The sequence below is a fragment of the Schistocerca serialis genome, unplaced genomic scaffold (genome assembly GCF_023864345.2).
Source record: "Schistocerca serialis cubense isolate TAMUIC-IGC-003099 unplaced genomic scaffold, iqSchSeri2.2 HiC_scaffold_897, whole genome shotgun sequence".
NCBI lineage: Eukaryota > Metazoa > Arthropoda > Insecta > Orthoptera > Acrididae > Schistocerca > Schistocerca serialis.
In genome coordinates this window covers 268937-295047 of record NW_026048515.1, presented here as the reverse complement: position 1 = coordinate 295047, position 26111 = coordinate 268937, and positions in this window count along the sequence as shown.

The window sequence follows — 26111 nt, the reverse complement described above, 5'->3', positions numbered from 1 at the left end:
ATCTCGCGAGCTATGTTGTTGCTCATAACTAATTATGCGAAGTAGGAATCTATTGTTTCCCTGTTATTCAACTTAAATAAAATATGACTGCTGGACCATCGACACCAATAAGTGTTTCACGGTGATAAATGGCATTCTTAAAGGTACTTCTGCTATTGTACTCATCATTTAAAGTCGTTAATACAGTACCTGCAGATTTCATTTAATTGCAATCTTTCATTTATAAATTTCTATGTTACATTCAAAATTCGTAATTGCCGAGTGTGCCGGCCGGAGTGGCCGAGCGGTTCTAGGCGGTACAGTCTGGAAACGCGCGATCGCTACGGTCGCACGTTCGAATCCTGCCTCGGGCATGGATGTGTGTGATGTCCTTAGGTTAGATAGGTTTAAATAGTTCTAAGTTCTAGGGGACTGATGACCTCAGCAGCTAAGTCCCATAGTGCTCAGAGCCAATTGCCGAGTGATAGGAACCTTCGACCATTCAGTTCATGTGTATGTTCATATTGTATACTGTAGACTCAGCAGTATTTGGCTTGTAACGCGGCAACTAAGTATTCGAGCCCCTAGACAACGAAACCGGCCAAAACTTACAATATTTCAACTGAGAGTCCGAGGGTACGTAGTTGAGGGTCACATTATTTATTTGAAAGCCCGCACAATGTTGCTGGTGTGACACCCACACAGGACGCCTCGACGGTTTTTCGTAGCTCGTTCAGCTTCTGTTGATACACTTCATTTTTCAAGATCACCCGTAGACAGAAATCAAGAGGTGTATGGTCTGGAGGTTATGGTGGGCACTCATGGGCTCCTCTTCGACCTATCCGTCGTCCATGTAGATTTTCATCTAAGCATACTCTGACATCTCTGTGGTAGTGAGGCAGAGAGTCATCCTGTTGAATGTAAAAATCTTTAATTTCCAAACACTTCTCAGATGGCAGGTAATATCGATGTCTGCGGCGTATGAGGATACATCTGACCGTTTACGGTACTTTCAATGGGCCGATCAAACCGCCCTATGGCAGATCACACCACACATTAATATCAGGTAGTTTAATGTGTTTGTCCACGTGAACGTGAGGATATTCTGGAGCGTAGTACATGCAGTTGTGGAGGTTCAAGGAGCGTTCAGTTTGAATTACGCCTTGTCAGGCGGTATAAACTTTCTTGCAAATCGTTCATACTTGCGAAGCAAGTCTTCAAACCACTCACAGTACTCCATCCTTCGATCTGAGTCGTTTTCGTTCAAAGTGTGCAGTGATCTTGGAACGCAGACTTTCCGCTTTGCAGCCTTCAGAAGTCGTTGTACGCTTGTCGGCTTACCCTGCTTTCACGTGCATCCTGCTTCACAGATTTCTGAGATAACCTAGTTAAATGCTGCAGCATAGCAGCGCTGGAATCTGGACTTCTGATGTTTATGGTCGGCCAGACATTTTTATGCAGATGCTGAAAAATACCGTCGGTTTCAAATTCATCCCGGTTACGATAATTTTTTGTACGTGTTGGTGGTTAAGGTCCGTAGACATTACGCCGTTGCTGTTGTATCTCCATCACGTCTGCGTAATTCCAGCACCACTTCAACATGGCCTTGCTTTGGTCCAGCGACAAACTTACAGGGTGTCTCACTGAAACCTCCCTGATTTCAAAGACGCACGAAAAAAAAACCGCAGTAGATACAACAATGAAAAATGCACCACATTGTAGAGCATTTCAAAGAATTTATTTATTTATCATCAATACACCTCTACATGTGAACTATCTGTAGCAAGAAGAATATTGAGTCTATATTCAATTTCTTGACAAGTTCTTAGTAACATTTCCTCTGTTCTTGTTGCAATCGCATTAGTGATACGATGTCGCAACGTAGGAACATCGTCCACATGAGGAAATCAAGTGGTGTAATATCGGGTGAACGTGGTGACCAGGCAATGGGTCCTCCATGTGCGATCCAACGATTGGGAAATTTCCTATCCAGGAACTTGGGAACAGCCGTTGACCAATGCGGCAGACATCCGTCTTGTTGAAAAATGATGTTGGGTTGCAAGTCTTATATCTGAGGGTACACAAACTACTCCAACATGTTCAGATACACTGACCCATTCACTGCTTGTTCCGCAAAGAAGAACAGTCCAACAATCCTGTCGTGCATTAGCCCGCACCAGATGTTTAGTTTAGGGCTATCAGGAACATGTCCAATGATAACGTGCGCATTTTGCGAACCCAAAATCCGAACATTATGCCAATTAACCCTTCCTGATATATGAAAGGTTGACTCATCTGAGAATAAACATCTCTCCAGGAAGCTAGCATCCATATCAATACGCCGCAGCATATCTGCAGCAAATTGTTGTCGGAGTGCTTTGTCGTTCGGTATCAGATGTTGCATAATTTGCACTTCGTAAGCACACATACGAAGAAGTTGGTGAACTACAGGATACAATGTTGATCGAGGTACATCTAGTTGCCTAGATGCTTGACAAATTGACCTACGTGGGCTTCTGAGAAACGTTTGTCTGATGTCCTCCACTGGCTATTCTGGAACTCCATAACGTTCACCGCCAGAATGTTTCAGAACACTTCCTGTTGCCAGAAACTTCCTATACCATTCCTTAATTGTTTTCACATCAGGTAGATCACGTTAATACACACGACGATAATTTCTTTGCACAATAATCTGCGATTTTGTTTCTGCGCGCGCTGCTGTGGAGTCGCCATTTTCACTTCATGCTACCATGCTGCACTCTGGCGATGATACTTGGGATTTCTGATGTGGGAATATAAATTCTGTAAGATGCTCTACAATACTGTGCATTTTTCATTGTTGTATCTACTGTGGTTTTTCTCTCCTGGGTCCTTGACATCAGGGAGGTTTGATTAGGACACCCTATACTTCATTCACTGCTGCACTGTCATCTGCTGGTAAACGCATTCCAAGATCTGTTGAAAAAGCAATGGACTATGCTACCGCACAAAACTGCAACGATATTTCATTTTGTTCCAAAGATATTAACTATAAAAAACTGTCTACGTTATTCTGGACCCCTCTATAAGTAGGCGTAACACTGCAAAGATATACACTCCTGGAAATGGAAAAAAGAACACACTGACACCGGTGTGTCAGACCCACCATACTTGCTCCGGACACTGCGAGAGGGCTGTACAAGCAATGATCACACGCACGGCACAGCGGACACACCAGGAACCGCGGTGTTGGCCGTCGAATGGCGCTAGCTGCGCAGCATTTGTGCACCGCCGCCGTCAGTGTCAGCCAGTTTGCCGTGGCATACGGAGCTCCATCGCAGTCTTTAACACTGGTAGCATGCCGCGACAGCGTGGACGTGAACCGTATGTGCAGTTGACGGACATTGGGCGAGGGCGTATAGTGGGCATGCGGCAGGCCGGGTGGACGTACCGCCGAATTGCTCAACACGTGGGGCGTGAGGTCTCCACAGCACATCGATGTTGTCGCCAGTGGTCGGCGGAAGGTGCACGTGCCCGTCGACCTGGGACCGGACCGCAGCGACGCACGGATGCACGCCAAGACCGTAGGATCCTACGCAGTGCCATAGGGGACCGCACCGCCACTTCCCAGCAAATTAGGGACACTGTTGCTCCTGGGGTATCGGCGAGGACCATTCGCAAACGTCTCCATGAAGCTGGGCTACGGTCCCGCACACCGTTAGGCCGTCTTCCGCTCACGCCCCAACATCGTGCAGCCCGCCTCCAGTGGTGTCGCGACAGGCGTGAATGGAGGGACGAATGGAGACGTGTCGTCTTCAGCGATGAGAGTCGCTTCTGCCTTGGTGCCAATGATGGTCGTATGCGTGTTTGGCGCCGTGCAGGTGAGCGCCACAATCAGGACTGCATACGACCGAGGCACACAGGGCCAACACCCGGCATCATGGTGTGGGGAGCGATCTCCTACACTGGCCGTACACCACTGGTGATCGTCGAGGGGACACTGAATAGTGCACGGTACATCCAAACCGTCATCGAACCCATCGTTCTACCATTCCTAGACCGGCAAGGGAACTTGCTGTTCCAACAGGACAATGCACGTCCGCATGTATCCCGTGCCACCCAACGTGCTCTAGAAGGTGTAAGTCAACTACCCTGGCCAGCAAGATCTCCGGATCTGTCCCCCATTGAGCATGTTTGGGACTGGATGAAGCGTCGTCTCACGCGGTCTGCACGTCCAGCACGAACGCTGGTCCAACTGAGGCGCCAGGTGGAAATGGCATGGCAAGCCGTTCCACAGGACTACATCCAGCATCTCTACGATCGTCTCCATGGGAGAATAGCAGCCTGCATTGCTGCGAAAGGTAGATATACACTGTACTAGTGCCGACGTTGTGCATGCTCTGTTGCCTGTGTCTATGTGCCTGTGGTTCTGTCAGTGTGATCATGTGATGTATCTGGCCCCAGGAATGTGTCAACAAAGTTTCCCCTTCCTGGGACAATGAATTCACGGTGTTCTTATTTCAATTTCCAGGAGTGTATAAAATAGAACGATCATGTTAAGGATTGTAGTAGAGAAGACGAATGTTCTACTTCGGTTTATTGGGAGAATGCTAGGAAAGTGTCGTTTACCCGCAAAGGAGATCTCATACAGGATGGTAGTGCGACATATTCTCGAGTAGAGCTCGGTGTTTGGTATCCGAAACAGGTGGGATTAAAGGAAGGGATCGAAGCAATTCCGAGACCTGCTGGTAGATTTGTTACCGATAGGTTCGAACACCACGTTGGTATTACAGAGATGGTTCAGGAACTCAAATGAAAATCGCTGGAGGGAAGGTGACATTCGTTTCGAGGAACACTAATGAGAAAATTTAGAGAACCGCATTTGAAGCTTACTACAGAATGATTCTGCCACCAAGATACATTTCGCATAAGGGCCACGAAGATACGAGAAATTAGGACTCATACGGAGGCATATAGACAGTCGTTTTCTGCTCGCTCTGTTTGCGAGTGTAACAGGAAAGGAAATGACTAGCAGTGGTACCTTCCGACATGCACCTTACGGTGGCTAGCATAGTATGTAAGGAGATGAAGATGTAGATGGTGTTATTTCGACGAGTTCGATAGTTCACAAGTCTCTTCAGGCAGTGCATATCCAGCTGAAGCCACGCATTGATGGTTAGAGCTCTTAGAGCAACCAAATTTCATGGTGTTGATTGTTATATTTATTCGCTCTTTCAGTGGCAGATTGTTTCAAGGGGTTAACATCAGGTGATTCCTGATGAGGTGCGATAGGACACCTGACTGATCGTCAAAGAAGAATCGGATGCATGCAACTCTGTGGGCATGGGTGCTCTGTCATTTTGCAAGACGGAAGTGTCCATAGAGTACTAATCATGAACATTTTAAAGTAAGGGAACATTTGATCACCGAGAATTTTGAAATAAACATTTTAGTTGATGTTCACGGTAACGTGAATGAGTGAGCCCAAGTCCCGGTACACTTCTGAAATACACTACTGGAAATTAAAATTGCTACACCACGAAGATGACGTGCTACAGACGCGAAATTTAACCGACAGGAAGAAGATGCTGTGATTTGCAAATGATTAGCTTTTCAGAGCATTCACACAAGGTTGGCACCGGTGACGGCACCTACAACGTGCTGAGATGAGGAAAGTTTCCATCCGATTTCTCATGCACAAATAGCAGTTGACCGGCGTTGCCTGGTGAAACGTTGTTGTGATGCCTCGTGTAAGGGGGAGAAATGCGTACCATCACGTTTCCGACTTTGATAAAGGTCGGATTGTAGCCTATCCCGATTGCGGTTTATCGTATCGCGACATTGCTGTTCGCGGTGGCCTAGATCCAATGACTGCTGGCAGAATATGAACTCGGTGGGTTCAGGAGGGTAATACGGAACGCCGTACTCGATCCCAACGGCCTCGAATCACTAGCAGTCGAGATGACAGGCATCTTATCCGCATGGCAGTAACAGATCGTGCAGCCACGTCTCGATCCCTGAGTTAATCGATGGAGACGTTTACAAGACAACAACCCTCTGCACGAACAGTTCGACGACGTTTGCAGCAGCATGGGCTATCAGCTCGGAGACCATGGCTGCAGTTACCCTTGACACTCCATGACAGACAGGAGCGCCTGCGATGGTGTACTCAACGACGAACCTGGGTGCACGAATGGCAAAACGTCATTTATTCGGATGAACCCAGCTTCTCTTTACAGCATCATGATGGTCGCATCCGTTTTTGGCGACATCGTGGTGAACACACATTGGAAGCGTGTATTCGTCATCGCCATAGTGGCGTATCACCCGGCGTGATGGTGTAGGGTGCCATTGGTACACGTCTCGGTCACCTCTTGTTCGCATTGACGGCACTTTGAACAGTGGACGTTACATTCCAGATGTGTTACGACCCGTGGCTCTACCCTTCATTCGATCCCTGCGAAATCCTACATTTCAGCAGGATAATGCACGACCGCATGTTGCAGGTCCTGTACGGGCCTCTCTGGATACAGAAAATGTTCGACTGCTGACCTGGCCACCACATTCTCGAGATCTCTCACCAATTGAAAACATCTGGTCAATGGTGGCCGAGCAACTGGCTCGTCACAATACGCTAGTCACTACTCATGATGAACTGTGGCATCGTGCTGAAGCTGCATGGGCAGCTGTACCTGTATACTCCATCCGAGCTCTGTTTGACTCAATGCCCAGGCGTATCAAGGCCGTTATTACGGCCAGATATGGTTGTTCTGGGTACTGTTTTCTCAGTATCTACGCACTCAAATTGCGTGAAAATGTAATCACATGTCAGGTATAGTAAAATATACTTGACCAATGATTACCCGTTTAACATATGCATTTCTTCTTGGTGTAGCAATTTTAATGGCCAGTAGCGTATCACACAACCACCACTGGCATGAACGTATCCCACCACACTTTATACTGCTTAAAAGCATCATTGGGTCGTCGGTTCATTCGACGCCTTACATCATTCTAGAAGAGGCGAAATCGGGGCATGTCGAACCACAGTTCACACCTGGAGTCAGCTGCTGTCTAGTATCTTCGCAGTATGAACCACCGAAGATGTTGACTTTACGATGTGTTGTGAGCAATGGTCTTCTGCGATATATCAGACTCCAAATGTTCGTTAGTTAGTTAGCCACATGTTTCATAGATCATTTGATAGATTCTTTTATCGAAATGATGTGAAACGAGTCAATTTACAGGTTACGTAAACATAATTATTGTTAATATTAATGAACACATTTTATCAGGATACGTATACATAATTAGTGTTAACATTAATGGACCCATTACTATTTTGTTTCTACTCAGCAACTACATTTAAGAGCAAGACTATTTTTACTTTTTTTTAGTGGCTACCAGTTTTTAAGAAGAAATTCGTCAGTGGAATAGAAAGTTGTCCAGGAGAAACGATTTAAAATTAGATTTAAAATTTGATTCCCTAGCTGCTAGACATTTTATGTTATTGGGAAAATGACCAAAAATTTTTATTGCAACATGTTGAACTCCTCTCTGAGCCACTGGCAGCTTTAACAGTGAGTAATAAATGTCATTTTCCGCTATAGTGTTGTAGGTATGTACATTACAGGTCTTCTCAAATTGTGATGGGCTATTTATGACGAATTTCCTTAGCGAAAATACGTAGTGTGATGGCGCGGTTAAAATGCCTATATCCTTGAAGAGGTACCTACACGACGTCTGTGGGCGAACACCACGTATTATTCTTACTGCTCGCTTTGTGCAATCAACATTTTCTTTCTAAGTGATCAGTTACCCCAGAAAATTATACTGTTCGACATAATTGAATGGTAATATGCAAAATATGTAAGGAGTCTGGTATGTTTGTTTCCAAGATTAGCAATTGTACGAAAAGCTGAAGTAGCTGAACTTTACCGTTTGAGACGCTCAGTAATATGCTTCATCGAATTCAAGTTTTCATCAATATGTAAACCCAAAAATCTGGAGCAATCTAACCTACTTACGGACTTCTGATCATGTGCTACGCCAGTTGTTGGCATGACTTTGTTAGTTGTACAGAATTGTAAGTAGTGTAGTTTTTCATAATTTAGGGAGACTCCATTTTCAGAGAACCACTTATTAATTCCTTGGAAAATGTCTTTTAATAACAATTCTGTTGCTTTCTCTCCAGTGGAATTTATAATAACACTAGAATTGTCAGCAAAAAGTGCCAGTTGTACTTGTTGAATGTTAAGTGGAAAGTCATTCACAAATATAAGGAATGGGAGAGAACCGGAAATTGAATCCTGTGGGACAGCCTTTGTGATTTTATCCCAGTCACTAAAATTTTTTACCTTTCCAACATTGTCTGAATTATCAGCATAGCTTTTTGCATTCTGTTTGTCAAGTATTATTCAAACCAGCTGTGTGTAAAACCACAAGTTCCATAAAACTTGAGTTTTTCTAAGAGAGCATTATGATCTACAGAATAGAAGGTCTCGGTGCGATCACAAGAAATACCAGCTGGCGATACATGATTATGTAAGGCTTGTACTGTTTGATGAGCGAATGCATAAATAACATTCTCATTCGAGCAATTTTTTTGGAACGCAAACTGTGATATGCGTAGTAAATTGTTTCCACTTCAGCATGCGACTAGCGACTACTGTTGAGTACATTACTTTTTCGAATCTTTGGAGAAGATGTCAGTAAGGAAAGTAGACTATAATTGTTTAAGTCTGTCTTGTCACCTTTCCTATGAAGTGGTTTATTAATGGCATAATTTAACCCGCGTGGAAAAATTACCTGTGCCAGTGATGGACAGCATCTGTGACTAAGGGCATTATTTATTAAGTTGGAACACCTTTTTCAGAATTCTGTTTGAAATTTCACCAGCCCCACAATAACTTTTGTATATGAGAATTTTTATAATTGTATTAGTTTCAGTGGAGGATGTTTGTGCTACTTTTGGTTCTTTTAAGTTTTGTGGGACGACATTTTCAATGTATTCTCTTGCTTCCTCAGCTGAATCATTTAATGCTATATTTTCTTTGCGTTTATAAAGTGATTGTTAAAAGTACTTGCAACTTGTGAATTATCAGTCACAACTGTCTTATTAAGTTCAATTGTTATGGTAACTTGAACACTGACTGGCTGCCTTTTCTCCCTTTTGACAATGTCCCATATAGTATTGTATTATCTACAATGTTTATTTGTATCAGGACGTGTATTCTGCTGGACATTTCAATGAGGTTTCTTAATATGCTACAGTACTTTCTGTAGTATGCAAGTAATATCGGATCTTGACTTACATACATAAATTTCCATCTACCTCTTACAAGAGATTTTAATTTCTTTATTTTTTTTTTAACGGGTGTCCGCTGTGTGAGGTTTCCTTCGGAATCTGTTTGAGGTGGCTCAGCATTCACTGACAGCAGCAACCACTGTCGCGTTTGAAACCGGCTGCCCTTGACAAGACGTAACACTGGTGTCTGGTACCTCTCGCTTAGTGTATTTTTACTTCTGCCATTCTTACGTCGTCTTATGCAGTTGTGGGTAATACACCATTGCTTGTAAACACGGTGAACACTTTGTGCTGATGCACCTGCAAAATGGGAGACATAATTTACTATGTGGTCCTACAGGAGTGATGTAGTTGCGGAAGGATGAGGGAGCAGTTAAAGATGACAGATGTCGTATACATGTTTTTCCCTAATATGAGAGAGTGGCTGCAGGCGAAACAGGAAACTCCCGGCCACCGCAGAACCCACCCCTATACTGTGACAGTCGGTCGCAAATAAAGACTACCAATACACTCACACGAAGACGTGACACAATCAGCTGGAGACCAGACCTTGCAGATCGATCTCAGTGAGTGTGCAGGTACAGTATTTAGAGCGCTACATAAAGAGTACTTACAGCGACAACAGCGCGAGCAATGAATGACTCCACAGACAATACAAGTGAGATAGTAGCAGTAGTATTAGTAATAGCAGATGAAAGCGGTACAGGCGAAGATGGAGCAGCATAGAATAAGGATTAAATGGAAATTACTAAAATAGGTTAGGTGATACATAATAACAGCGATACTCAAGTGTGTTTCACAGTGCTCTGAGACTCCGTAACCAATTTGCGAAGACAATATCAACCTAAAGAACACAGAACATCAAGTCTTGTCTTACAATCAGAAAAACAGCTCTTCTAAATATTATATGGAAGGAACACATAGAAAATGGAGAGGCTAACCAAAGACTACGTTTTATTGGCAGGACACTTAGAAAATGTAACAGATCTACTAAGGAGACTTCCTACACTACGCTTGTCCGTCCTCCTTTAGAATTCTGCTGCACGGTGTGGAATCCTTATCAGATAGGACTGACGGAGTACATCGAAAAAGTTCAAAGAAAGGCAGCACGTTTTGTATTGTCGCGAAATGTGGCAGAGAGTGTCACAGAAATGATACAGGCTTTGAGCTGGAAATCATGATCTCACGAAATTCCAATCACCAACTTTCTCCTCCGAATGCGAAAATATTTTGGTGACACCGACCTACATGGGGAGGAACAATCACCACGATGAAATAAGGGAAATCAGAGCTCGTACGGAAAGATATAGGTGTTCATTCTTTCCGCGGGCTGTACGAGATTGTAATAATAGAGAATTGTGAAGGTGGTTTCATGAACCCTCTATGTAGATGTAGATGTAGATATATCAATGTTGGTTGCATCTACGTCTACATCATACTCCCCAAGCCACCTAATATTGTGTGGCGGAGGGTACTTTCGGTACCACTATCTGATCCCTCCAACCCTGTTCCACTCGCGAATAGTGCATGGGAAGAAGTATAAAAGAAGTTATTTTTTCCTCAGTAGGTAATAGATGAAAATGAGGTGACAAGCAGCGTAATAAATGTGCAATAATGCTACAGTCATAAACTAAAAGCAAAGGAATTTACATTGTACGAGTGGCAACTTGATACTGGACTTTGAAATATTTTTGAAGGGCCTCGATCGCACAATTCTTTATTAAGCGTTACTCTCTTGAAAATTTCACTATGTGACAGAAGTTGTGGGATAAAGTGTGCAGAGGAATTAACGATCGCAAATGTATACACGGTGCTTCAGAAGTGATGGTCAATATTCACGGATATGACAGGAATGATCTTTCGAAACAAAAATGTCAAGTAGACATGTGCTATAAAACGCATAGCCTAAGAGCTATGAGCAATTCTTGATCATCGATACTGTGAAACAAGTCTCTTCTACTGCAAAATCTTTGCTTTCCATATTTTGGGGAGTCATAATATGGACCAAAACAAAAAAAAGTCCAGTAAACGTATGCTTTGAAATACATACCTTCAGAGCTATGAGCACGTGTTCATCTTCGCTAATTATAAACACAACTCTTCTAATGAACAAGTATATTCGACACTGTGCTTGTGTGTTCGAAGGGAACCAGTGCCAAACTGACTCTGGCCGTTAAGCTAACTACGAAGTAAATGATGGCCGGTAGGTGGCGCTAGCACTGACCGTAGAAATGAAATCAAAGAGTAACTGTACAAAGAAATCATATATAGGAACGAACTATATGTCAGGACATTATGACAGACCTGACAAAACTCCCGTCGGAGGTTCGAGTCCTCCATCGGACATGGGTGTGTGTGTTGCCCGTAGCGTAAGTTAGTTTAAGTTAGATTAAGTAGTGTGTAAGCTTAGGGACCGATGACCTCAGCAGTTTGGTCCAATAAGATTTTTTTCAGAAGAAAAAAAGAACTTGAGAAAGATATATTTGTGCCACTTATATAGTAGTGATATTACATAACATTTACATAGCATGAAATGCGCGTCGTAAAATATCAGCTTGAACGACATAATAGAGATATTCGTTGTCCAGGAATGAAAACAGAAGACATATTTTCAACCGTTAACTGGTGTAGTACAATGTAAATATAAAACCGATATAGATCACGAAATAAAATAAAAATATATGGTGTTAAAGGATGAGTTGCCAACCATCCCAAGCTGAAATGTAACATGAGTATGACCAAATATACTCTTATTATAATAGCTGAATATGTAATAAGTCGCATAACAGAACCATTTAGGTAAGCCTAGCTGAGTGACAACTTGAAATAAAATAGAAGCTTATATTACAATTTAAACTGTTTAAAAAAATTAAAAAGCGTAGTGGTGAAATATTGGATCGTAATAACAGTATAGCTTTTATAAGATTACAACAATCACAAGCTAAAATGTCACATGAGTATGATCAACTGTAATCACATTACAATAGACTAGCATTCGGGAGGAAGACTGTTCAAACCCGCGTCCGGCCATCCAGATTTAGGTTTTCCGTGATTTCCCTAAATCACTCCAGGCAAATGCCGGAATGATTGCTTTGAAAGACGATCGCCGATTACCTTCCCTATCCTTGGCACAATCCGAGATTCTGCTCCGTCTCTAATGATCTTGATGTTGACGGGACGCTGAACCCAGTCTTCCTTCCTTCTTTCTTCATATTACAATAATCGCACGTATAATGGCTGACATGCAATAGAATCAAAGGCTAGATGAATAGCAATAACATGAATTAAAATGGAAGCTGATATTAGAATCGCAAAGATTTTTAAAAATTTATTTTTTAGTTTTTATTTATTTTTTATTAAAAAGCCTAGTGTTATTAATTTAGTCCGTATAACACCCTAACTTGAAGTAGATGCGTGAGGACAACGAACATTCATGCTTATCGTGGTTGAGGATGCAGAGGTAGAATCACTACTTGTCAAAATTGATGCCTTGGTATGCGTGATGCTGAAATCGTCTACTACGAATATATTTCTCTACGAAGTAATGGAACTTGATGTTCGTCACTTCACAAGCACTCAGTGACCATAGTGACGTTAGCTTTATCTCTCTCTCTCTCTCTTGCTGCTTGCTGTCTTTCGTATACATTCCGTGAACATTCCACTACGCTCTCTCCATCTCTCATCCACAAATACCTCGAACATCTCGTTGCTTCGCTATCTATGCTTCACCGCCTGGGGCTGTTTAAATCCACGCCGTGAAGAGCAAGAACAGTTTCTGCACGAGTTTGTGATTACAGTGTACAATCTATTCGGCACAACTCTCGGACTTCAAGATATGCGATTCGTGTTTGATATTGACTAGTAAATTTCGGTACCTTGTGATGATATTATTCTATGTCTGTCGATTGTATAATTAAACTGTTAGTTTTAAAAGAGAGAATGAAGCGTTGGCTTAAAGGTTCTACAAAAAAACCTTGCGTTAAACGTTTAAAGATGGTACGCTCCGAGGATGCAACGTCAACTTCAAAGACTTCTAATCAAGGCTGTGAGATTGAAGAAGATGACTTAAAAGCATCAAGCTACATTGTTTCAAACAGTAAGTTATCTAAGGAATTACCAAAAGCGAAGAAAAGTCTTACATAAATCTTGGATTTATTGATTCTAACGACTCACCTATTTGTATGTTATGCAGCAAGCTACCTCCGAAAATTTCCGTGGGACGTGCTAAGATATGGCGACATTTGAAAACTATACATCCCGAAAGCAAGGACAAGAAAGAAGAACTTTTTATACATAACGAAGAAAAAATTATTGAAAAGTAAAAAAAAACTACGAGATACACGACCCAACCTGTGAACGAAAAAGCCGAGGAGTCATCGTGTTTGTCCAGCTATCGCACTGCACAAACAAGTGAAGTGCGCACTATCGCTGAGGATTTAATAAAACCATGTGTGGCAAGACATAACACATGATATGCTCGATGAAAAATCTGCAAAGGATGTTTCTACAGTGCTCCTTTCAAACGACAATGTTTTGCACTCTGTATCAAACAAGAACTAGTTGGCAGCCTTCAACGCACCAAATTCGGCTTGCAAATGGAGGAATGCACTGATGCTGGACTGGCCGTCTTGCTGGTAACTATACGATATCCATATAAATGCTTATGTGCGCACCGGTGCCAACTAACACCGTCGGAAATAATTTTTTAATACCATTAACATTTTTTTTTCAAATAAATTAGCTCCACTGCAACGATTTTATCCATATTTGCAAAGATGGAGGCAAGGAAATGACTAGTGAAACAGCAGGAGCGGTATCACTAATAAAAGGTAAAGGTCTAAACTATAGTTTTAGCTATTATATCCTGCATATACAAGCACTTGCGATAAAGAAGATGCTGCCAAATCTACAACTGGTCCTTGATGAGGACGTAAAAAATAATCAGTTATGTTAAATTACTTCCTCTTCAGTGCCGATTGTTTTCAGCGTACTGTGAAGATTATGGGACCAGACCTAAAACGCTCCACAATGAAGTTAGATGGTTATCTCGGAGTAAGATCTTAACAAGATTGTTGGAATTAAGAGCTGAACTGAATTGCAAGCTTTTATAGCTGATATTTCTTTTAAATTAAAAGACTGTTCGAGTGAAGTAACTTAGTTGTGCTGACTTATTTATTGGCAGGTGTATTTTGGAAAAAAATGATTAATTAAATCTATCTTTACAAGGAAAACAGACAATCGTTTTCAATATTAATAACAAAATAACAAGCTCGCAAAAAATTAGATTTTTGCATTGTTTGTGATGATAAAAGAGAACAAGAAAGCTAACAGTGAATGTGCTGAGGAATCATTCCATTGTCTCCATAATATGGGTGCATCTTTTGAGACATATTCTCCTGAAAATAAGAATACAAAATTGAAAATGATTTCATGGGTGCAGAATCCCTTGTACGGAATTTCCAGAAGGCAGAAAATATGTCAAACGAAAGCTGTGAATCATTTTCGAAATGACATGAGGTTCAAGGATACAATCATTACTCATAGCAATGATATCACCTGACGATTTTTGATGCGGGATTCGTGATGAATATCCACGGTCTGCCGCACAGGCTCTTTGGTACTTCTGTTCCCAACAAGAAACTTGTGAAACAGGATTCTCAGCAGATGCCGCTACAAACACAAAATACCGCAATAAACTGGATGCTGAACCTGACATTCGTCTTCAACTCCCTTCTATCAAGTCTGACGTTAAACAGCTGGTCACAAATAAAAAAAGACAACTGCATACATCCTACTAAATGGAAACAATTTCATCAGTTAACTGTGGAATTAATACAGTTTTATTTTGTGTACTGTATTACTCTGTGTTGTTTTATATATTGTTTTAGAAGACAGTAGTGTATAATGTATACAGGGTCTAAATTTTAAGTTGACAAACTAGAATAATCCGAAAAATAAGCTTCACACGAAAAAATGTGTATAATCGAGAGTAGATTATTTTTGAGGAGGACATCTGTTGGTGCTACAATTAGCTCACCAGCCCAGCCCCCTGGGGGTGGGGCGGGATGAAACGTTAAAATTTCAAATGGGAACCCCCATTTTTTATTGCAGAATCAGATTCTACATAAAAAACTACGTACACTTTGTCTTAAACATTTGTTTTGATTCTTGGTAGTTGGCGCTGTAATTCAAGAAAATCCACGTTCTCATTTTTATGTGGAAAATGGTTACGGGTAATAAAAAATACTTATTTCCTTCGTAAATTTTGATTTGCTAAAACTAAAACTCTCCCTCTCTCCCCCTAGGGTGGGGTCTGAGAGAGAGGAATTAGAGTTTTACAAATGTTGACCCAAATATTAATTTTTTCCGCAGATTCTGATAAGTTTTGCTTGTTTCGTGGTCATAAGGCCACACAACTTTTAATTATCAAACAAATCATCTGACTAGCTAACTAACTAACCAAACATCCTACTTACTAATGAGTGAACTCATTAGCTCAAATAGTAAACAAAGTAAAAGATTAACTGAGGAAAAGACTAACCCAATCGCTAACTAAAGATGAACGTATTCCCCTTTAAGATTTTATTGAATTGCGGCTTCAACTACCAAGAATCAAAACAAATGTTTAAGAGAAAATGTACGTAGTTTTTTTTATGTAGAATCTAGGGGTTTCCATTTGAAATTTTAAAGTTACCTCCTGCCCCACCCCCAGAGGGCTGGGTTGGGGGGCTGATTTTAGCACCAACAGATGTCCCCCTCGAAAATATTCAACTTCGGATGCTACACATTTTTTCGTGTGAAGCTTATTTTTCGAGTTTTTCTGGTTTGTCAACTTGAAATTTACACCCTGTATATAATGTGTCTATTTCGTATGATTTTCATTAAATGGTTACAATTAAAGAACATAAAGCCAGGTGTACTTATTTTAGGGCTCCGTAAAATATTTAGTAATTCAAATGGATCCTATCACCAAAAATTGTTTAGAACCGTTGTGCCATAATAACACTGCCGGAAAAAAATATTACACCTCGGAAGAAGACGTCGATGTTGATCCGATGATGGCTTATGCCACCTGCTGGATAGTTGCACTGATAATGGTTTCAACGTCGTAAGCCAACAGATAGCGTAGTGTCATAGCTGCCAGAGTGCCAGCTGTGTCTAACCTTTAAAAGGGAATGCTCACAGCCAGAAAGTTCAGAGTGGTGCAAACATGTGAAGCAAGTAGGTAATCATGCCAAGGAGACGCATCCATGTTTCCTACAGGCAACTGAGCGAGTTTGAAAGTGCTAAAGTTCTGGCCTCACGAGTGGCGGGATGGACCTTTGGAGAACTACAACACAAGTTGGACGTGCTGCGTCAGTTGTGCGACGACGCTGGTATCAGTGATCACTTGAACATCCTCACACCTGTAGCGAGGTTCTGGACGTCCACGCAGCACAGCGCCCGCCAGGATCGTCGCATTACAGGGCAGCAGTGGCAGACCGTGCAGCTACCACAGCACAGATGAGAGGGCTTGTGAGCCCAGGAGTGTCAACACGAACTGTTGCGAACCGGTTATTAACACTTTGCCGTCCGCACGTCTCGTAAAAATGTATTCGCTTGGCGCCGGCAGCGCTAATTCTGATTTCTTGGCTTGTCGCCGGCCGTTCTTGACATTATCGGGAGATTATAAATTGTTACGTTTTACTAATCTCATCGTTAGTTCTATAAGTTCACAACTCTGTTCCCCTACATTCATAAAATTTCGAAGATTTGGTGGAAGGAGTATATAGAGGGTCTATACAAGGGCGATGTTTTTGAGGACAATATTATGGAAATGGAAGAGGATGTAGATGAAGATGAAATGGGAGATATGATACTGTGTGAAGAGTTTGACAGAGCAATGAAAGACCTGAGTCGAAACAACGCCCCGGGAGTAGATAACATTCCATTAGAACTACTGACAGCCTTGGGAGAGCCAGTCCTAACAAAACTCTACCATCTGGTAAGCAAGATGTATGAGACAGGTGAAATACCCTCAGACTTCAAGAAGAATATAATAATTCCAATCCCAAAGAAAGCAGGTGTTGACAGATGTGAAAATTACCCAACCATCAGTTTAATAAGTCACGGCTGCAAAATACTAACGCGAATTCTTTACAGACGAATGGAAAAACTAGTAGAAGCCGACCTCGGGGAAGATCAGTTTGGATTCCGTAGAAATATTGGAATACGTGAGGCAATACTGACCCTACGACTTATCTTGGAAACTAGATTAAGGAAAGGCAAACCTACGTTTCTAGCATTTGTAGACTTAGAGAAAGCTTTTGACAATGTTGACTGGAATGCTCTCTTTCAGATTCTGAAGGTGGCAGGGGTAAAATACAGGGAACGAAAGGCTATTTACAATTTGTACAGAAACCAAATGGCAGTTATAAGAGTTGAGGAGCATGAATGGGAATCAGTGGTTGGGAAGGGAATGAGACAGGGTTGTAGCCTCTCCCCGATGTTATTCAATCTGTATATTGAGCAAGCAGTGAAGGAAACAAAAGAAAAATTCGGAGTAGGTATTAAAATCCATGGAGAAGAAATAAAAACCTTGAGGTTCGTCGATGACATTGTAATTCTTTCAGAGACAGCAAAGGACTTGGAAGAGCAGTTGAACGGAATGGATAACATCTTGAAAGGAGGATATAAGATGAACATCAACAAAAGCAAAACGAGGATAATGGAATGTAGTCTAATTAAGTCGGGAGATGCTGAGGGAATTAGATTAGGAAATGAGACACTTATAGTAGTAAACGGGTTTTGCTATTTGGGGAGCAAAATAACTGATGATAGTCGAAGTAGAGAGGATATAAAATGTAGACTGGCAATGCCAAGGAAAGCGTTTCTGAAGAAGAGAAATTTGTTAACATCGAGTATTGATTTAAGTGTCAGGAAGTCATTTCTGAAAGTATTTGTATGGAGTGTAGCCATGTATGGAAGTGAGACATGGACGATAAATAGTTTGGACAAGAAGAGAATAGAAGCTTTCGAAACGTGGTGCTACAGAAGAATGCTGAAGATTAGATGGGTAGATCACATGACTAATGAGGAGATATTGTATAGGATTGGGGAGAAGAGAAGTTTGTGGCACAACTTGACTAAAAGAAGGGAGCGATTGGTAGGAAATGTTCTGAGCCATCAAGGGATCACCAATTTAGCATTGGAGGGCAGCGTGGGGGGTAAAAATCGTAGAGGGAGACCAAGAGATGAATACACGAAGCAGATTCAAAAGGATGTAGTTTGCAGTAGGTACTGCGAGATGAAGAAGCTCACACAGGATAGAGTTGCATGGAGAGCTGCATCAAACCAGTCTCAGGACTGAAGACCACAACAACAACATACATAAATAAATACAAAATTTGTTTGTTTCATGTATTTGTTTATTTGCATTGTCTTTGGTACTTAGTATTTCTCTTTCGTATGATATGCAGCAAAACAGTCTCCAAGATGTAACTCAACTCCACAAGACTCGCACATTAAGTTTGCTGTTCTCCTATTTTTGTTTTTGAACATACACTCCTGGAAATTGAAATAAGGACACCGTGAATTCATTGTCCCAGGAAGGGGAAACTTTATTGACACATTCCTGGGGCCAGATACATCACATGATCACACTGACAGAACCACAGGCACATAGACACAGGCAACAGAGCATGCACAACGTCGGCACTAGTACAGTGTATATCCACCTTTCGCAGCAATGCAGGCTGCTATTCTCCCATGGAGACGATCGTAGAGATGCTGGATGTAGTCCTGTGGAACGGCTTGCCATGCCATTTCCACCTGGCGCCTCAGTTGGACCAGCGTTCGTGCTGGACGTGCAGACCGCGTGAGACGACGCTTCATCCAGTCCCAAACATGCTCAATGGGGGACAGATCCGGAGATCTTGCTGGCCAGGGTAGTTGACTTACACCTTCTAGAGCACGTTGGGTGGCACGGGATACATGCGGACGTGCATTGTCCTGTTGGAACAGCAAGTTCCCTTGCCGGTCTAGGAATGGTAGAACGATGGGTTCGATGACGGTTTGGATGTACCGTGCACTATTCAGTGTCCCCTCGACGATCACCAGTGGTGAACGGCCAGTGTAGGAGATCGCTCCCCACACCATGATGCCGGGTGTTGGCCCTGTGTGCCTCGGTCGTATGCAGTCCTGATTGTGGCGCTCACCTGCACGGCGCCAAACACGCATACGACCATCATTGGCACCAAGGCAGAAGCGACTCTCATCGCTGAAGACGACACGTCTCCATTCGTCCCTCCATTCACGCCTGTCGCGACACCACTGGAGGCGGGCTGCACGATGTTGGGGCGTGAGCGGAAGACGGCCTAACGGTGTGCGGGACCGTAGCCCAGCTTCATGGAGACGGTTGCGAATGGTCCTCGCCGATACCCCAGGAGCAACAGTGTCCCTAATTTGCTGGGAAGTGGCGGTGCGGTCCCCTACGGCACTGCGTAGGATCCTACGGTCTTGGCGTGCATCCGTGCGTCGCTGCGGTCCGGTCCCAGGTCGACGGGCACGTGCACCTTCCGCCGACCACTGGCGACAACATCGATGTACTGTGGAGACCTCACGCCCCACGTGTTGAGCAATTCGGCGGTACGTCCACCCGGCCTCCCGCATGCCCACTATACACCCTCGCTCAAAGTCCGTCAACTGCACATACGGTCCACGTCCACGCTGTCGCGGCATGCTACCAGTGTTAAAGACTGCGATGGAGCTCCGTATGCCACGGCAAACTGGCTGACACTGACGGCGGCGGTGCACAAATGCTGCGCAGCTAGCGCCATTCGACGGCCAACACCGCGGTTCCTGGTGTGTCCGCTGTGCCGTGCGTGTGATCATTGCTTGTACAGCCCTCTCGCAGTGTCCGGAGCAAGTTTTTCCATTTCCAGGAGTGTACATGGCAGTTCCTTCGTTTCCGTTTATTCGTTTCTGAAATAAATGTTAGCTGGTGTTGCTTTATGTGGCCGGAAATTCTGTCAACCGGATCGTGATGAGACGTGCGAGACGTAGTGGCAACCCCCAAGTTTTGCTCAGAAGCAGGTAAATGGTCTTTTATCTACGAATCAGACACTTTCAATAGAAAGTCGTGAAACCGGAGACTCTTGTGGTCTTTATTGAAATATTGCCAAGTACGGAACGCATTAATTAATGCGCAGTTTAAAAGGTACATGCAAACCTTTTTTGACCATTTTATAGGTTTTCTGTATATAGGGTAATAACTCAAGTACTGGTCTGCCCGATCCACTCCTTTCATGTATTTGTTGTAGTCTAATACACTTTCAAGTATTTGATTGTGTAATTGGTTTTTCTACATTTTCTCTGAGTGTCAGTCAAAGTGGCGTTATGTATTGTAGAGATCATTCGCATCGTTTTAGTTTTCGAAGCTCTCCATACCTGTGCGAGTACTTCACCTTTCCATTGATGAAAAGCTCCAGACACATTGACTTTTGCGAGCTTAATTTTTCCGCAAATCCTCTGTTTTGCCGTATCGTTCCACAAACTCGAATTTTCTTTTCAAGTAACTTCTCTGCAAGTTCTGCACTGTTATAAAAATTATACATGTAGAGGTGATGCCACTTTCCATAAGAAGGTGTCAATAGTTACATCACTGTTTTTGCTAAAGGTTGTCCAGCGCCAGACTATATCTTCAATGAGGTAATGTATCCTGTACTTGAACCACACAGCATCCGAATGGGTATGCCATATTTTGTAGTTTTCGACGGACTGTAAACTTTAAAATTTAACCGTCCACGCCACGGTATCATTCCTTCATCAAATGAGATGTTTTGACTTGGATTAAAGGTTTCTTTAAACTTTTTGGAAAAATAATCAATTACGAAGTGCACTTTGAAAAGCGGGTCGGCATTATCTGATTAGTTATCATGTATAAATGATAATATTTGTCTGAATCCGTTGCGGAACAGCGTTTTGCGAAATATCGGTGTGTCTATCAACGGATTCGTTGACGAATAATCATCGATCCTTGCTTTTTTTACAGTTCCCGTAAGGATAGCTATCGCAAAACATTTTCTAAGTTCGGGTCCCGTAACGTCGACAAATTTGGCATTTTTTAACCGTTTTCCTTCTGTTGCAATTTTGACTGTATTACTTGTTGGTTTCGTTATTAATATATTCAAATAGATCGTTCCCAATGTATAATTCTACGATATCCTCGGTGTTCTGTGTATCTTTGGGAAATATGTTTGGATCCGGAGATTCTTCAAATTTATTGTTGGTCCTCGGTAAATCAAAGTCTCATCACTGTTCACTGGCTTCTTCTTCTGGTAAATCCGAATCAGCTGGCAACCGTAGCGCTCGCCGAATTCTTCTTGGAAGTATTTTACTATCTTCCGATGATTCTGCTTCACTTTCATTTTTTTATATTCAATGTCTTATTCCCAATCGGCCAAGTCGTACGAACGTCAGACAAGACGTCCGCGCATTCATCGTAAGTAATCGTATCGTCTCTTTCGTCTGCCATGATGAAAGGGCACAAGTACTTATAAAAACAAAACAGAAACTTCTTGTCATGTGTAACTTATTGTTACCTAAACAAAACACCAACAGAACGCAAAAGATACTAAGTGCTGTCGCCGACCACTGCGCGATACTACGCTCACGACACCACCGTGTTGTCGCCGGCCGTTGACCGCTATTTCGCGAACGACACCAATGTGGTGTCACCGGATGGCGTAGTGTTAACAGTGGGACTAGGGCAAGCACAGCTCTAGCCCGTCTCCCACTCACGCCACAGCATCGATGTTCACAGCTAGACTGGTGCTGTCGCATGACCACTTGGAAGATGGAATACCACGCCGTGGTCTTCATCATTGAAAGCAGATTCTGCCTGTTCGGAAGTGATAGTCGTTTGGGGTAGGCCTATATGGACTTGGTGAGTGCTGTCTCAGAGTGCAGTCATCCAAGACACACTGGTCCAACCCCGGGGCTTATGTCTGGGTTGCGATGCTCTGCATCTCTCGTCCGCAGTTGGTGTTTCTGAAGGGGACGCTAACCAGTGATCGGTACGTAAAGAATGGTGTCAGACACGTCTTTCCCCGTTCTTGTAACAGGAAGGTGATGCGTTGTTCCAGCCAAGATAATGCTCGCCCACTTGCTGTCCACGAAACTCAACATACTGTGCAACACGCGCCGCAGCTTCTCTAGCCAGCACGATCTCCGGACTTGGTTCAAATGGTTCAAATGGCTCTGAGCACTATGGGACTTAACTGCTAAGGTCATCAGTCCCCTAGAACTTAGAACTACTTAAACCTAACTAACCTAAGGACATCACACACATCCGTGCCCGAGGCAGTATTCGAACCTGCTACCGTAGCGGTCACGTGGTTCCAGACTGAAGCGCCTAGAACCGCACGGCCACACCGGCCGGCTTCTCCGGACTTGTCTCCAATCAAGCACATGTGGGACATGATGGGACGAGGAGTAACTCGTGAGACTCATCAACCAGCAACTCAAATAGAAATACATGAAAAGGTCGACCGGGAGCGTCATAACGTAGCCCTAGACAGTATTCGCCAAATGCACGAAATAGACTGGACACCAGAGTCAGCGCCTGCATTGCCGCCCGTATTAACATGGGTAAATGAACATGCATTCATTCCAGCTACCTCATATGCAACAAAAATATTGAGTGTATTTTTAACTTCTAAATTGGTGCACTAATTTTTTCCGGCCATGTATATAACTACTAACGAAAGTGAATCCTATATCTTATGCATGAAACCATACTGCCTAATTCATTGTACATGACGCAACAAGCACTGATAAGCCAAAACATTAGTACCACTGCCCACCGTGACGTTTGACACCAGCTGGTGGCGTACAGGCACGTGGCGCAGTAACAAAAGTATGTAAGCGGAGCAGACACTGACGGTGGAACACCTTAGAGAAGATACGGGCCGCAAATGGCGAAATTCATTGAGATAAGCGATTTTGTCAAAGGGCAGATTATTATTAGACACAGCCTTTGAACGAGTATCTCGGAAACGGCGGATCTGGTCGGATGTTCAAATGCTACTGTTATGAGTATCTACGGAAAGAGGTGGGAGGACAGTGAAACTACCACTAGACGCTAAATGGTTGTACGTACACGACTTCACAGGACATGGGTTTCGGAGGCTTGCCTGCTCTTTAGGCTACTGTGGGATAGATGGTGGTCTGTGGCTTCTCTGCCTAAAGTGCACAATGCTGGTGCATGCACAAGTGTTTCGGAGCACACTGTTCATCGTGCATTCTTGAACATGGAGCTCCACAGCAGACCACCCCTACGGGTTCACATGTTGATCCAACGACATCGTCAATTACGACTGCAGTGAGCACGGGACCATAGGGACAGTCGATCACTGGAAACGTGTCGGCTTTTCGGGTAAATCACATTTTTGTTACTTAGGTTCCTGGTCGTCTCCAAAACGCCGTCATTGAGGTGAACGGCGACTCGAAACGTACAGCCGTCCGCTGTGGCAGAGCGGTTCTAGGCGCTTCAGTCCGGAACTACAGGGCTGCTACGGTCGCAGGTTAGAATTTTGTCCGGGGAATGAATGTACGTGATGTCCTTAGGTTAGTTAGCTTTAAGTAGTTCTAAGTTTAGAGGACTGATGACGTCAGGCGCTAAGTCTGATAGTGATTAGAGCCCATTATTATCCAAACGTACAGCGCGCCTCGGACGCAGGCTGGTGAGAACAGTATTATGCTATGAGAGACGTTCTCCTGCGCTTGCTTGGGATCTATGGTAGTAAGCGAAGACACGGTGCCAGCTGAGAACCGCCTGAATCCTTTCACATTTGATGTCTTCTCTGACGGTGATGTCATCTTTAAGCAGTATATCTGTTCGTGTCTCGGAGCCAGAACCGTGTTACAGTAATTTGAGGAGCATTATAGAGAACTCTCGTTGATGTCTCTGGTACCAAATTCGCCTGAGGTAAAGCCTACGAAACCCATCTGGCTCGCTATCTAGCGCCATCACCGCGTACGCAAATCAGCGGCTAGTTATTGATGTAAATTACATGACCTGTGCGTAGACCTCTAATGAACCTACCTCCAAAAACCTATCAACAGACTGCCGGATCCATGATATGCTCTGCAAATCTGTCGATGAATTTCTGCAGCAGACAGGTTCCTTGCTGACGAAAACTGTACCACTAAGCGAACCTCATACGCGACATTTTGGAAGCACAGAACAGAACCGTACAGGTTAGCTAAAGAGCTGAAACTGAGCACAGTTATTACCGAGGCACGCTCTAGTTGCAGTATGCGAGCGAACTACTAGTGTCTACAACAAAACGGATCTTACTTAAAAAACACGCCTCGTATAATACGTGTGGTAGCGCAAATTAAAAAACAACGCAGTTGCATACACTAGATACGTGGATTCCACCAGTAACGACAGAGTTAACCATCAAAGGTTGTGTTCAAAATGACCACCGATAGCGGCAATCACGCTTCCGCTCTTGGAACGTCTGCTGCACACTTGCTAGCATTTCAGCGGTGATGTCCGAGCACACTGTAGCAGTACGTCGTTGTATATCATCGTGCGTAGATGGTATGTCCTTGTAGAGTCTTTCAGCTTTCACCACAGTAAAAAGTCTACAGGCGTCAAATAAGGAACGGGATGGATAAGATACAGGTCCTCTGCGTCAAATCCAACGACATGAAAATAATTCGCGAAGACATGCTGTAGTACTTCTCGTACTAAGGGCTGCACGCCTATCTAGTCTGCAGAGGAGCGACTTCTAGCATCAGTGAAAGATGCCGTTTATGAGGCACATTCAGTGTTCCGTCTATGAAACACGGGCGTATTAGTTGATGGTTCACTATCACACACCACACGTTTACACTCCATGGACGCTGATGTTCCACCTCACGAAGTCAAGGGGGATTGTCAACAGACCAATAGTGAATGTTTCGGAGGTTTACCTGGCAATGATTGGTAAATGTGGCTTCATCACTAAACAAGGTACGTGATACACCTGGAGTATCATGTCTCAGTGGTCACGAGCAGAATTGAACACGTTGGACACGTGCCTTCCTCATGCCGCTTCCTCGTGCGATTGCGGGGGAGTTAACGTGTGGATCAACTGCAAGAACAGTAAGAACGTTTATTTCTGCCTCTTCTGTCGGCGCTTATTTCCTTCTGTTAAGTTGTCTCGGTGTTACACTACCACTTTCATGTAACTGGTTGAAGATGTTGATCAATAATTACCGAGATGGTTCTCGTTTATTGGTATATCTTGCCGCATAACAAGGTACAAGAACGAACGGCAGTCTTCCTACACTCTCCATGCACCATGAACATGTCGGTTTGTTTGTGCACTGATAAATCCTCTCGTCCACTCACGACTTCCTACTTGTATTGTAATACACGAACTGACTGGCAAGCCGCAGTGCACTCAAGAAACACAGAAGCACACCGAAAACAAACATAACAGCATCGTACCCACCGACTACGCTCGTTGAATGGCACATACAGGGTGTTACAAAAAGGTACGGCCAAACTTTCAGGAAACATTCCTCAAACACAAAGAAAGAAAATATGTTTTGTGGACATGTGTCCGGAAACGCTTACGTTCCATGTTAGAGCTCATTTTATTACTTCTCTTCAAATCACATTAATCATGGAATGGAAACACACAGCAACAGAACGTACCAGCGTGACTTCAAACACTTTGTTACAGGAAATGTTCAAAATGTCCCCCGTTAGCGAGGGTACATGTATCACAGCCGTCCACAATACGAGCACGAAGAGTCTCTACATTTGGTACCGGGGTTGCGTAGACAAGAGCTTTCAAATGCCCCCATA